Here is a 15,567-nt window from a genome sequence, read left to right on the forward strand (position 1 = left end):
TGTTTTCTCTGAGTTAGTGACTCTGCTTTTGTGAGTCCTACCATCTGAAGGGCAGTCAGAGCTGCTTTGAACTCCACTACAGCTTTGATTTGAGCAATACTGGTGTCCTAAACCTGGAGGCCAAAGTGGGCAGGGTAAAGAGTGTTCCTTTGGTCTTGGCCCTTTCTGCTTCATTACCATGAAAAGTATACAACCGAATATAAATTATTTTGCATTCAATCTGGTAGTCTTGCTTCCAAGCCTCCTTTCTTTTCTAAAGATGGGATGTTACAAGGCAGAGCAGTGACAGTTTCCATATCATGGTCCACTTCTATTTGAACTTGATTTTTATCTGGCAATGAATCAAGCCACACGAGTCCAGTCAGGGAAAAAAAAAAAAAAAAAGGAAATGAAAACAAAAAAAAAAAGAGAAAAAGAAAAAGAGAAAAAAAATTAAAATGAAAAAGAAAAAGAAAGAGAAAAAGGGAAAAAAATGGTGTCCTGAGGAAGCAAGCTGAAGCTAGAAAGGTTTTCAGTCCACTTGAAAATAAGAATGCATCACAATGTGCTTTTTCCCTCCACACCAGTCCCCTGTTTCCTTACAAGGTAGACTGGGTATAAAAGGGGTTTTGCATTATTTATTAGTGTGCCTCTGTCACACATAATGAGGGCTATAAAGTATGTAAGAGTTTATAATTGGCTATCTGCAAGAAGTAATCCTAAGGGGGCTGTGTAAGGATCAAATAAATTACGCTTCATTAAAGTAGTTATGCCACGGATATTAGAAAATGGTTTTTAGTTGGAGGAAGAAAAAGAAGGAGAAGCAGTCAAAGAAAAATCCTCATTGCTTCCCAGATCCATTTCTGTCACAGCTTTTACAGTCTGAGGCAAGATTTCAGTCCTCCTGTTTAAAATTCCTGATGTGTTCAGGATGCCAAATAAGCAGTTGCCAAGATACTTGTACAAATAGTGCATAAATGGAGTTTATCTAAATTTTTATTAATAAACTTTGCTGAACTCTCCCATAGAGTTAAGCAAAGGGAATCCCAATTCCCTGCTATCCACTGTTGGCACATCAGCTATCAGAAATGAAACTTTTATCTCTCCTTCTCAAGGGGATGTGAATGCCTGGCCCCCCTTTCCTGAATACAATTATTGTTCTGATAATTCAGAAGAAGGAGTCAGTGGTAGTAAAATACAAAGAAAGAAAAGATGAACAGCTGGACCTAGAAACTGCAGTGGTATCATTTTAAAATGAACATTTACATTTCAGAAAAGCTGTGATGAAAGTGATCTCCATGTTTTTGACTTCTTTACACAGGTTTTCTGTTGTCTCTAGAGCTAATTTGTGCTACAGGGGAGGCAGACAGTCCATAGGCTAAAAGACTGAATCACAGAAGTTAGACAAGGAAAGTATTGTCAGATCCAGGACAGAGGGAATATTCCCCGCCTTACAGCAGCTGTTGCATTTTATTCTTGTTTCAAGCAGGAAAGCAAGGTAGATCAGATATTCTCTCATATAAAATATACTTGTTCTTGAACAAGCAGTGGAAATTACCTGAGGCTGAAGACTCTAGGTTATCAGTCTCCTGTAGACTTCTATATCCTAATACAGGATCAGCATTGTAGGATGAAGCAGCATGTAAATATTTGGCACATGATGGGAAGGGGACCAAGGAAGAGTGAAACTCCTGGCAACATTTCCCAGCAGGCTCATGTTGTGTGAAAGCACAGGAGGCTCCTGCCAGCTGCAATGTCCAAGTTTGCTGGAGGGGCTGTATCTGGACTTCTGTAGCTTAGTGACAGGCAAGGCAGATGGGAACTTGAAAACCTACCTCCAGATTTTTTGCTCTTTGCTAAATGCAGAACTATGTCAAACAACTTTGTCTTGAGAACACTTGTGGATCGTTTTATTTGCATTACAATAAACATGGTGCGATTAGCAAGGATGCCCATTTCAGGTCTGAAGTATAAATTGAAGGGATTTAAGCAAGGATCAGCAGTAAGTGGGCAGCTGTATTTACCACAGAATTCAGTAAGTTCTGAACAAGCGAAGCACATAATACTTAGTATGAAACGATAGATGAAAATATGGGGCTACTTTTCCCTGAAGGCTTTATCAGTAGTATGAACTCCATAATTAGTTGCTTCTGCAGCCAGCTAATGCTCATCTTGTGGCTTATTTTTTGTTTCTCTTTGATTCACACTTTGCCTCAAACCTTTTAGGTCCAACAAATGCTACTACTGCTGCTTATCCCTCACTATTCTTAGGTCCAAATGAGACTGCATTCTTGTATCTAGCAATTGCATGCTCCAGTCATCAAATATTTATCTATTAAGTCAATGATCTTGTAAATTGGAGTAGAAATATTAAGTGCTGGGGATGACATCAAGGCTGTGATAGGCTTTTATCAAGGACAATCTTTATAGCAAAGATGTACTTGAAGAGTCTTTTGCTGATCATAAAGCATCGTTTCTTAAAAACTTGTAGGAAGGGGGAATAGCAATGAGCTCTGAGAACCAACATTTTGCTTCGGGATTTTGCTAGTTAGTGTGTCCATCACTTTCAACGTCTTGATTTAACTTGCCCTTTTTTTTTTTTTTTTGTCCTCAGTTGAATGCATCAAACATGGTTCATTATTGAGTTGCTCTGTTCTTATTTTGGCATTGCAAAAGACTTCAAACTGAGATCTGAGTTCAACAGGGGAGACTTGCACACCTCTCATGCACCTGTCTTTTTTACCAGAGAGAGTTAAATGTGCTTGCGATTTTGGTAAGGTTGTCCATATGGCTTCTTTCTGAAGAGGACTAAGTGGCAGTGCCAAATTCTTTTGAACTACAGATGTGCAACATGTAACAAACTGCAGATCCTCTCCAAAACTATGATTTACCCCTTTTTCTGACAAACTGAAAAATGGTGCCTATTTGAGGGAAATCAGCTTGATATAGCATTTTCTCCACTTCAGATTGGGCCAGTTTTTAAGTTCAGATGACTTCAGATAGAAAGCAGAGAAAATTCCATATTTTTCATCTGCTTTAAAAAAGAAAAATAAACACTTCTCTTTCCTGGGTATACCATACGAAGCAAACTTTAGCGTATGTATAAATCATTAGAAACAAACAAACACAGTGGAACAAGTTGGAACATTATTCTGAGTGTCATAAAATTCATCTGTGCTAAACTATATCATCCCCTTTAGTGAAAACAAAATAGCTGAGAATGGGACAATAACTACTTTTAGCTTAACTGAGGAAGCTGTACAAGCGACTGACTGTACACAGAGCCTATTATTGGTTAAATTGAACACCATTTCTTTTGATTTTACTTTGTAATTTCAGTACAAAGGCAACACACATTGAATACATTCTGTGCAGGCACAGATTAATTCATGTGCTTACTGCATGCCCTGTCAGTAGCCTCATGGACACTGAGACATTCAGAAAGGCTGCTAAAGAATACTGCAGCTCCAGTAGCAAACAATAAATTAAGTTGGCATCTCCTTCACTTGTTCCCATGCATTTTATAACTCTAGAGCTTTCTGTGACTTATCCTTCAGAGAACTGTACACTGTAGTAAGAGATAGCTCTACCCTGTAGTGAGATATGCATTTGATGGCTGTGGGTCTATATATCACCAGTGTCTTGCCTTTGGCATTTTCCATAGTCAGTGATCTCATGCAGCTAAGCTGTTGTGTAAGTCTTTGAAGAGCAGAAGGAGACTTAAGCCTGTGAAGCACCAATGCAAACAATGTAGTGGGAAAAGTGATTCTCAGCTTTGGTGACTGGCACTGACTTGAGAGTACCACAGCAATTTATTTCATTATAATATTTCTCTTCCAGAGAAGATGTTTCCAACTTCCTTTGTTTTGAGGGGTCTTACAGACTTCCCAGTAGAACTGTAGACCTATTCAAAGATTTTTATGGGTATAGATTGCATGTAGAAACTTGCTCAATAAGTAGTCCAAAGATTGTCAGAGGGTCTGCAGACCAATACTGTTTTGCGTTACTATTCCTTCAATATGGGTAATGTTTTACTAAAATGTACAGTGGTTGATCTTTCAGTAGTCTTTTGTTTCTGGACAGGTAAACCCCCCCAAAAAAAGGTAAATCAAAAACCCTGAGTCCTCCAGATTGGCGGGGAGCAGGCACGAGTATGCAGCATCTCCTGGTGGATATATGCTTTGCATCATGCTGTTCCTCATCACCTCAAGGATGTGGAATGAAAGAACTGGTCAGGACAGTTTTGTTGCTTTATCCAACATCTGCAAACTGTTATTTTTTCACACAGTTCACTGAATGATTATACTTGTCAGAGCATTTCTTTGGGATTTAATCAATTTTTGAATATTTCCAATCTTTTGAACAATCTAGAGGCAAAATAAGTGGAGTGGCACTTAGAAGACTTGAATTTCCACTGGAGATTTTTCCTTAGTGCTATAAAGAATCTTAGTCCACCCAGTCTGTATTCTAAAGAGATGCCAATCGCCTTTCATTAGGTATCCTTACAGGACACTGACAGGGGATATATTCCTTTCGTCCTCTCCTTGTGGTTTTCTGTGAGATCAGACTATGTAAAGGAAATTCCTCAGAGCAAGGACTTGGAGCGTCTCCAAAGAGTCCAGCTGGCTCTGTTCAGTCTCCAGGTGATACTGTATTTCATATTAATGAAAATAAATATGCCTTATCTACTATGGCTACATGGACAATTATGTAGTTTGTGAAGTTAGTTATTAAACTACCTTTTATTAATTACAGTAGGCATCCTTGTGTTTCTAATGGAGCTATTTCTATTTAAACACACTGTGTCATGTGCCATATGCTGCTCTAGACTCTTTGAAGCATTTGATTTTGAGCCACAAAATGATGGTGTGAGCACACAGATGGGTTGTCACATAAAGAAGTCTGATGGCATGTGATAACTCTCCGACTTTTTTTCTTTTTTTCATAAGGCTCATAATATACAAGCACTGATCATGGCTTGCCAAACAAAAATGAGCTGACAGTCAAATTCCAGAGTGTTTTCTGGAGCTCTTCAAGCATTTCAATTCCACTCTTTGGCTTCACTCTACCTTTAAATGAGCCAGGACTCATCGTTTTCAGAACAAGCAGTGTCAATCATTTTGTAGTATGACAAACTCTGCTAGGAATGATGCATAGACTCACCAAAGCTGGTCTAGTGGTCTAGCTCTGGGGTAGCATTTGAGGCATGTCAAGACCATTGTGAAGCTACATCTATTTTCTTTTTTTTTCATAGAAATAACTTAAAAAAAAATAGGGGCAGGTTTACACTATGAAACAAAACAACTTCTGCTTGGCTTGCTCTTCTCCCCTAACATTCACATCATTTCCCATAAAAGGTGGGAGAATTCATAACAGAAACTGAGGCGACTCAGGGCATAATGAGGGCAGGAGGATAGAAGATAAAGGAGAAAATAAAATGTAGGCGACTGGGCAGGTTTCAGTTCAATATAAATACACGTATTGAAAGTATCTACAACACAGGTGTTTACCCTTGGGGTAGGCTTCTAAACACATTGAGATCAATGAGTGTGTAGGGTGAAACTCATTAGCCTACATCTAGATGTTTTGTCCCATTAGAGACACCCTGGGGTCTGCAAGATCCCTGTGTGGGCTGGCAGGTAGGACATAGGACTTAGGAGAGAGTTGCAAGATTCTGAAGTGGCAGCTGGAGGCCAAGGGAGAGACTGTACAGAACTTAAACTGGTAGAAAGTGCCTGTGTGTGGGCAGTCAAATCCCACTTCTAGTCAATACTGCCAAAAGAGCACCATTCAGATGCCTACCTATGACTGCCTACTGCCTTTTGAGATGCTTCCAGCTAGGCCAGGAGCATCTGACTTTCCTTGTTGGCTCTGTCTCGTGTCTGTCAGCCCTTTGTGAATATCTTTGTTATCTTAGACTTAGGCAGATTTACATATATTCTAGAAATAGACTGATGTATGTGCATACTTTAGGATGAGAGGAGTAGGGTTTCAATCTATTTGCCCATGCAGAGACAGCTCATCTTTTGATATGCCATCTGAGTCACTCAGAAAGAATTACTCATGCTCCTCTGGAGCAGCAGTAGATGACCACATGGGATACCCTGCTTAAATGCCAGTGGAGTCCTGAATGATGGAAAGACATTTCCCTAAGTCATTCATGTTGGAAGAGATAGAAGGAGATCTTCTAGTCCTACCTTCTACTTGAAGCAGGATCAACATTCAAACACTACCATGTTATGACTTTAATGGGTTCAAACCTCCAATTTAACAAACAAAAGCATGAAAGTCTTGACTTATTCAAACTTTTTACTGCTTGTGACTTGTGTCTAAGTCGGAAGGATCTGCATTCTAGGTACTTTCCCACTTACTTTATCCTTGGGGGCATAACCAGTAGATGCTATGTGAATCCTGAAGGAGAAAAATCTGGTGATGCTGGAACCTTCCATGTTGCACCCAACACACATCAGTCGGAAGAAATAGCCATGATGAAGACCTTCCTGTATTTACCTGATTTAAATCTTTTCTCTCATCCTCTTGAAGATTGCCCCGCATGTGGAGCTTCTGTTGGAAAGATATTGTATTTGGTAATAAATACTAGCTGTAGGAATACAAATGTAAAAGGAAATGTAAGAGGGAAGTAGGAGAGGCAGCCTAGAGTTCCTGCTTCAGTGAATATGCAGCCTCTGATCAATTCATACATCCTCAAGGTACCCTACACCGTGAATTTATGGCCAGTTTTAGCCTCACTTGACCTTAAACAATAGCATGGAAATTGCCTGGGCAATTCCTTGGGATTTCTGTAATTACCCCTGTATATGAATAGTGTGATATAAGAAACAGCAATAAAGGAGAATTAAATTAATTGTCTAGGTATACACTGTAATTCAACTAGTTTTGAGGATCATATTACTCCTCCTACTATATATATTAAATAGAATTAAACTATTATTATTATATATTATTATTGTTATTATTAATTTAGTGCCAACTTGTGCAGACTACAAAATCTCTTTACTGCTGCTTTACAGTATCTGGTTATAGAAAATACCTGCAGGAGTGTTTTTTGATGATTGGAAGTGGAGGAAGCTGCAGGCTCCTGAATTTCTTGGAAACATCACCAATTTTGCAATGCTTTGAAAGTGGTGCTAGACCTTTGGTCTCCACAGCAGTCACTGCCACGGCCTTGTTGCTGTTGCCTTTGTCAAATGGTTCTTATTAATTCCCTTCCATTTATCGCCAGCTCTGTGATTTATTCCTCTTTTTTTCTTTCTTTTTTGTTTCTTTTGTGTTTCTCTTGCATGCACCCTATTTTTTGGAGCCTTCGGTATTATTTTAAAAGCTCCGGGGGGCCAAATAGAGCAGATAGATAGAGCACTTGGAAAGTAACATCTCTGTTATTTTCATATTTATAGAGAAGAAAAAAAAGTTTAGGATCTATTTTTATATTTGTGTCTCTCTTGAATACAAGGCCAGAAGACAAGACTTACAGCCCCTGACAGATACTAGTATAAATGGCTGTACTTAGATTAGATGAAAGCAGCATTAAGGAGGTATTAAACATTTATTGTATTTACTCACATTTAGGCAATTATACCCTCTTTCAAAATATGCATTTTCAATTCAGGCTAAATAAGGAACCAATAAAAATCTCGTATTGAGTGACTACTAAATCAATGGAGAACCGTCACTCAAAGTTTAGATCTCATATTTAAGCCTAAGCAAAACCTGGCTCAGGTTTATCCTTGGATTTTGTGGGAGAAAGATAATAAGTGGTAATGGAATGAATGGATTTAAGTACATTTTTCTAATAAAAGAACAACAGAGAAACAAAAGGATAGATGATAATCAAGGAAAGCATTATAACTGTGACTCTCGGAGAGGAGAGGCTTTTGAGTGAAGGTCTGAGAGCTACAAGTATAAAAATACCATTCCTTGCTAATTGAATCTGAGGCTGAACTTTGACAGCAGCTGGAATCAGTCTGCCTGTGGATTGCCCTGGCCTGGCTCCCTTTGCTCCTCTGTTTGCTCCTTTGGGTCCCTTTCCTTTGTCCGGGCCCTGGAGTTTGACTGAACGTGCTCTGAACCATTTTTATCACTCTGCCATTGCTGTTTGGTTGCAGCTCCTGAAGCAGTTCCTCATCAGGGCCTTCAGAAGCTCAGTATTTCTGCTAAAATCATAGCTTTAGCCAATTCTTTTTTAAGCCCTTTGTTTATTGGCTGGGGTGTATCCATCTTAAGGCTGACAATGATCTTCCTGCGCTAGCTCAATTTCACTTGAACACTGTAGGGTCACTTTTATAGCAGGTAAATGTTCTACAGCCATTATCGTGAGGAAAGTTTCTAAATCATATGAAATAGTAAAAGTCTGGGCTTCATCTAAAAATTGGTTTTGTTTTGCTTGTAGAAATATTGTATCTTCAAATGGCAGATGGAAATGTGAAAACTTTCTATCATCCTTGAAGATCAGACTGGTTTATAGATAAAAAAGTGATGAGGAAAATCATCATAAAAATGGTCTTGAAAGAACTGACTTCAAAATTTTTGTCAGCTTCTTCAGATGGTCTGATTTTCTATCAGAAGAGCAATGTTCACTAGAGTTGCCCATGAAAAAAATGCTAAGGTCCAAAATGTAAGGGGAAAAGGTATAATATAGGGAAGAAAAAAATAAAAAATAAGATATTAAAGGAAGATTTATCTCACTAAAATGTGCAGTTCTCTTTTTATTTTCTCTCAGTACCGCACAAACAAAGCTTGATCATTTTCTTTTATTTTTTAGGTGAAATTTTAGACTGTTTTTTCTCTCTCTTTCTTTTTTTTTTTTTTTTAGAAAGTAACATTGAGTGAGTTCCTTACATCTGAAGAGAGACTTTCCAGGCCCTTGATTACAGCTGGACATCTCCTAGTGCTGGTGAAGGAGGCTCTTTCTGGTACCTGAGCATTCACATTCACTGCATTTGTAGGGTATAGCTGGAGTTAGGGTTATACAGAGAGGAATACAATTCCTAGTGCCCTCATAAAAGGCATTGCAAGCTCTTAAAAGGGCCTTAATCAAGGAAAGTCACCACTGGTTTATTTCCTATTTGAAAACGCCTTTTTTTTTTTTATCTGTAAGACTCTCAGGCTAAGTCCAAAGCTAAGTGCTTCACTTACTGCCATCTCTACCTTACTTTATTGACGTGTTGTTTTGTTTTTGTTCTTCTCCCATCAGATTTTTCTGAATTATGTGCTTAGTTTTATCCTATGAAAGGGAGAAGGAAGGACACTGGGGAAGGGTTGGCTTTTGAGAAGGTAGTGAAATAATGAGCTGAGAATCCAACAGGAATGATGTGTTTGTAAGACGAGTCTTGCTAACTAATGATCAGGACAATTACAAAAAATTAATTTACGGTGCAATGCCTATGTGTGTCGTATAGAGCACATCAGATCTTGAGGCAGAGGCTCCCACTGAAGCCACACTGGCAGTCCAAGGACTGCCCACCACAGAGTGTACAAACTTCAGTTCTTGTGCATTTAATGTTCCTGTTTGGCCTTGGCTTCCCCGAGTGCAGCCATGTAAACAAGCCCTTAGCCAAATCTAGTTAATGTTTGGTTTATTAATCTTTCTGTATTTATTATTTTAAACCTGCCTATATCAAGGCTATTTCTGGGGATATTAATAGGTGTTCATATTTTACATCTTTGAGTAAGCTGATTGCTTCATGCCACAAATCATGTCTTTATCACTTCAAAGATGGAACTTAGAGTTGTGCCAAGTCACTAATGTAATTACTGTCCTACCGTCTCTTTCCCCTCCCCCCAGCAGCATCAGCCATACCCAGAACCAATTATTTTTAATCAGGAGCTCTGCTCCAGACAAACAGCAATTGTTTTTTAAATGCTAAGTGTTTGTACAGTACGATCACATGTTATACCTGCAGCAAAAGTGCTAATGAAGGCTGTTGTTTATTTCATCTGTCCCTCGGAGGGATGGAAATTGCTCTGGGTAATCTTCTCCTTGGCACCCTGCTTTGTGGCTGTGCAACCTCTAGGCTGTAGGCACGGCACATCTGCGAGGTGCAGTTGTGCATTGCTTGTAGAAGGGCTGTGTGGTCACCCAGCGGAGTGGCAAGACTTCTCCAGCCTCAGTGAAAGTTGAAACAACTCCAGTATGGACAAAAAGGTGTGTTGGAGATTTTAAAGGTTTCTTTTGTTGTGAAGAGGATGCACTCTCAGAGAGTGCAGCACAGTCAGAGCGATGGTGGTAATCATCTGCCTGGAGTCAGGGCAAGGCAATCCTTAACCCTTAGTCACAGCGACCGTGGAGCTTTGTCTCTCTGGCTCCAGGCCCACCTTGTCCTCCTGCAGTATTTTGTGGCTTTGTGGCTCAAGATGCAGCACAATGGATATAAACATTGGGCTGAGGGAGAAGCTGGACCCAAGCTTCCTTTATCATGGACCAGGAGCTCAGATGGCTCAGTGGGTAACTCACGCTCCCTCTCAAGCTGAATTTCAAAAAAATAAGCCCAGCTCAGTCGGAAATCTGCTCCCAGACCAGGTGTTCGTGCCCTCAGGTGGGTAGATGTGACCAAGGCCTGAGTTGGACCAGCATGTTCTAGGTGCTTTTTTGTTGTCAGGGCCTGGGCAGCTCCTCACTTACTGTGTAGGCTTTTTTAGATGACTTTTTGGAGGTATGCAGCTCTCTTCATTGACTGTACAAGAAGCCTAGTGGCTAAATGGCCCAGTTAAATGTTGAAGCCAGGCGTTTAATCCAGGCTCTGCATTGCTGGCTCTGTTGAAGTAAGCCCTCCGGCTCTCTCTGCACGCGCCAGGCTAGTGTTTCAAGCCAGCTGTGACACTTGCTGCAACAGCAGTGATTAACAGATCCTCAGGCTTCACACAGAGCAAGAAGCCCTATTCATTTCTGAATGCAAAATTGCTCCAGAAGAGCCATTCGCTAACAGTGCCAACATCTCCACTGGCATACAGTATGTCATCCCAAAGAAAGTCAAGTGCCTCCATTGCCAGCTAGCTCCATCCTACTGACTCCTCCACATCTCCAAGCTGCAGCTCCTTTCATGAAGCTGCTGTTTATGGACATCTTGCTGCACATACCCTTCTCTTTTTTATTTTTTTGAATGACTGTAGTGGATAATAGAGGATGACAGATGATGGTAATTACAGCAGGGTGGTTTGGTGTTCTTTTTTCTGCTTTCTTTTGAAGAATGTTACTGGCATCCTAAGCATTTTAAGCAGCTGTAAAGATGGGTGTGGTGTCCTGCGTAGTTTAGCTGGCTAAATGCAGCAACTATAGGGCAGGTCAGGATGTGCACTCTTCAACTAAACCAGTAGCTGCTCTCAAGTGAAACTGCAAAATTGGCTTAAGCTTTTCCACTGCGCTTGCAGCGTTTGTATTTAACTCAGATCTTTACATGGAGGTTGTAGTTGTTCTGCAGGATCTGCAATCTCTGATAAGACAAATTGGCTACAGGCATGTATATGAATTATTAGAGATTATACTATGTAGACTTTTTGCTTTCCCAGGCTGTGATACCCACATATCGTTGCTTACATGAAGATGGATTGATCAGGAGGAAGGAAGGGGATGAAGGGCTTTTGTGTCAGACCTAATGACACCAGGAAGGCACAGTCTGGCTGATAATATACAATATCTCTAAAGCCAGTTCATGGTGTCCCATATACCATCCTCACTGCTCATTTAGACCTTGCCCCTACCCAGCTCTGTTGTATTCATGCAGGATCCTGCTGAAAGCAGTGAGGCAGGATCAACACCATTATGCATACAGGCACACACATGCTCATACATATCTATATATTTATTTATAGATATACACATGCCTCAGCATTAACCAGAACTTGTGAAATTTGAAAAAGGGAATCTCTCTATTGACTAATGTGCTTTGTGTCTTCTTGCAAGTCTTACACTGAAGCCAGTTCTTTGAGTTTAGCCTGCAACCTGCATGCAAGAACTACATGAGAAAACTACCATTTCACCAACAGACCTAAATCCATGACAGGTGTATGTACACCACCACAGGGAAATATTCGAAGGTGAATCAAAACCTGCTGAAATCTAGTGATGTCAAAAGAGATGCCAAAACAATAGCTTTAGGAGTTGTATTCATATGGTACCTGCCACAAAATTGGTCAGCATTTGTAAGAGCCGTTTTGCCCAATGGCACCACAGCGCTGTGCTCCTGGCCGTCCCTTGATCTCTGGTGGGTTTTGTATTCACTAAACGGAGCCTGTGAGCTCTGCAGGAAGCTGTTTTGTGGCTTTCTGCCTTGTTCTTCGCACATGAGCATGCTGCTGCTTGCGCTTCAGGGTCACTTCACAAGCTTGATGTCCAAGAAGTACTAATCCTGTTTTGATCTGTCAGAAACTCTTGGAAAATATGAAAAGCATCCTGCCCCTGACTGCTCCAGATTAGTAAGAAATTGGCTCTCCAAAAAGGGGCCATGGATGGCTGAAGTTAGGTGGTAGTTTCCCACTTGATCTCATTTTTGCAGTCAGTGAGAGCTGTGAGAAGAACAGAAAATGCAGATGGTGGCTTGTGCTTCACAAAGAAACTCAGCACTGTTAAAATTCATAGTCGACTGGAGAGCCAGCTCTTTTGGGGCTGCAAACTTTTCCTGTCATAACACACTATTTTGCCCTTATTGAGTGTATTCATTTCTGGAAGGCATGGTAAGGCTCAGAGGTAGGTGATGTGATCTGGTTATTAGGTAGGATTGACTGGCTTTAACGGCAAGCACCCATGTGTGAGTGAGGTAGCAGGTCCTTTGGAGCAATTTAACACTACACTGTTGGATTGCTTATGTGTTTTGAATGCATCACTGGGCTTTTTGTGCAAGACAGGCCTTGATTTTACACTCTCAGAAATGTCTTACACATTCCCTAATTTAATTTTTCTAGATTTACCTCAGTTCATCAGAGACTAGGACTAGACATCATTTCTTTGTATAAGCAAGCCTTCTGTTAGCAAGTGTTGGCTCTGTGGGGCCCATTCGAGTTTCCTGGTTCTGTGAAAGAAATTCAAAAATATTTGGGATTATTTTTAATAATTATTATTTTTACTCATCACAGATAAGTACAATTTAGACTAATATTAGAGGTTTCATCCACACCAAGGCACTCCACTTTGTGGAGTATTTTGAAAACACCAAGTAAATGAGGTAGGCTGACTCCTACACCATTTATTTTCATTGAAATTGGACTTTTGGACTTACAGAGATGAACTGACAGAAATGGGAAGAGGGTGGGATATGGAGGTGGAGAAATCTGGCTAAGGAAGGGAGGAGGGAAATTGCTAATGTTTATAGCCACTTTATCCAGCGTACCATCAGCGGCTGAAAGCGTGAGTACAAAACCTTCTGGAAAGGACAAGCTCTAAAGGGGTGGGAAATTATCTAGGCAATATTTTGGGGATGTGTGGAGGGAAACAACAACAAACCCAACCTGTTACTACAAAAGCTCTAGTGGGAGCTACAAACAAGCAGTGCTGTGTGCATGCAGTGTGCTCTAGACCCTTGCCGTCTGAGAAGGGCATTTGGCAAGTGCTGAGGAGGAATTTGTGCTGCATTTCTGAGGGATGGGCAGCATCGTGATGAGAACTGTCCCTTTCCTTGCTTGCAATGGTGCTTTTGTGCTCTCCTGGAAGAACTGGACAGGAGGTTTCGCAGGACTGATCTGTGATTAAGGGCTTGCTGCTCTTTCAGCGGATCCAATGTAGGCAGTGTAAGGCCTGCATTCCTCCAGACCCCTGCACACCTCTTCCTGCCCCCTCATTTTGAAATCTCCCAGGAAGTCTCTTCAGAGATCCAAGTGCATTGAAGCCAGCCCAGCCAGACTGGTTCATTTTTTGGCAGGTTCAGCAGGTTCTTTCTCCCTTCCACCGCTATTCGCGTTTCCAAAAGTGGAGTTCTTCATTGCCCCATAGGGTTGTGCTGTTCTAGTGCTTTGGGAGACAGTGCTATTAATGCTTTACGATGTCCTTTTAACTTTAACAGTTCATAAGAAATTCAGCCATTTTTGAGAGCCTTTAACAACCATAGACCCAGTTTTGCCCTAATTTCCCTTGCATGAGAAACATCTTTCTGAGAATTTAATTAGAAGCAGCTCTCATTTACATGGATTCTACCTGCTTCTATTAGCTCTGCAGCCCTGGGCGGGGAAATCAGAAGGTACTGTGAAAGCAGTTAGCAAAGACATTAGAAGCAAGCATATCCAGGTCATGTAAAGTACTAAAACTATCTAGCATTCATGTATCCTTAATTGCTTTTATCCCTTTGTAGCTGTTGGGAGAATATGCCATCTGAGAGGAGGTTGTCTCAGGGATTTCTTTTCCATTAAGCAACATAGATATGAAGAGAGGAGTAGGCAGGGATTGCCCAACCAGAAAAGGAAGAAGTAGAATTTAGTAGCAAGAAGGAATTTGAACTTAGTGGAGGCAGGTCTAAGGGGCAAATATTTGACCATGAACAGTGACAGATGTGCTTGGAACAGCAGCAAAGGAACTGCTGAGCTAAGAGCATCCAATATCTTTCGCGGAAAGATGCACTTCCACTTCTGGATTTCAGAGCCTGGTTCAGATGTGTCTTTGAGCATATCAGAAAAATTACAGAGTGATTTCTGTACTTTACAAGTTCATCATTTATGTGTGAAGCTTAGGTTTCATGGGGATGGAGATGCAAAAATACACAGCCTCAGGACCGAATCAGAAATCCCACTTGGGGCTTGTGTAACTTCCATGGTGCCTTTGTCACCATACCCAGTGCTTTTCTTCACTGGAAGAATTGCAGCAATGTCCAGATGACATTACCTTTATTCTCATTGCAAGAGCGATATGAGGTGTTGTGAAGTCAAGGAACAGCTTGGGCAGCTGCAGATCTTGAAAACCTGTCCCAGTCCTGTGCGGTATCTAATAGGTAAAAGGTACCATTGCAAAACCATATTTCAAGCTTTTGAGGTCTGCACTTTCAGCCTGCAAAGTGCCAGGCGCACCCAACCTGTTACCTATATAGTGATTCATTTTTCAGTCTTACAAAAAAGTCCCCCAAAAAGGAGATAACATTTAAAGAATGTAGCATGTATTTTACTGTTCTCTATAATATCCTTTAAAAAATTACACCTATTATTGTGCTTGGCATTCACAACATGCTTTCCATTCTCCAATCCTCATGCTGTCCAGACCAAATGTGTCTTAGCTAAGTCTTTCCCTTCACAATATCTTGCTGGGGATCACCCCATGATTATTTTGCAGAAGTGACATTTTTATCATATTGCATTCTCAGCTGTTATTGCAGCAGCTGCGAAAAAGCAAGTGTAGCTGGTAGTTTTTTTCTGCTACAGATTTTAAAGAGGTCAGTTGTTTTTTGCTGAAATTGTTTGAAAACGTTGTGCAACATGAGGTATGAATGGATCAGGTGACATGAAATCTCTCTTCCTTGGCTTTTGAAGGTGTGGAAAAATAAAGAAAAATGGCAAGCAATTAGTACAACTGTTGGTTTACTTTCTCCTGCTGGAACCATAATAGACCCTGGTTGATTGTTGTTTTAATTAATCAGAAGCAATCAGCTTATAAATGCT

The 15,567-nt window shown here is 40.6% G+C and overlaps 1 protein-coding gene across 1 annotated transcript in view; it reads left to right on the plus strand.

Annotated features, from left to right (window-relative positions):
- Positions 1–15,567, plus strand: part of LHFPL6 (LHFPL tetraspan subfamily member 6) — a 139,406-nt gene that overhangs the window by 108,372 nt on the left and 15,467 nt on the right. The window lies entirely within an intron of this gene.

Source organism: Tinamus guttatus, unplaced genomic scaffold (genome assembly GCF_059628265.1).
Source record: "Tinamus guttatus ecotype Peru unplaced genomic scaffold, ASM5962826v1 Tinamus_guttatus_pri_ptg000150l, whole genome shotgun sequence".
Classification (NCBI taxonomy): domain Eukaryota; kingdom Metazoa; phylum Chordata; class Aves; order Tinamiformes; family Tinamidae; genus Tinamus; species Tinamus guttatus.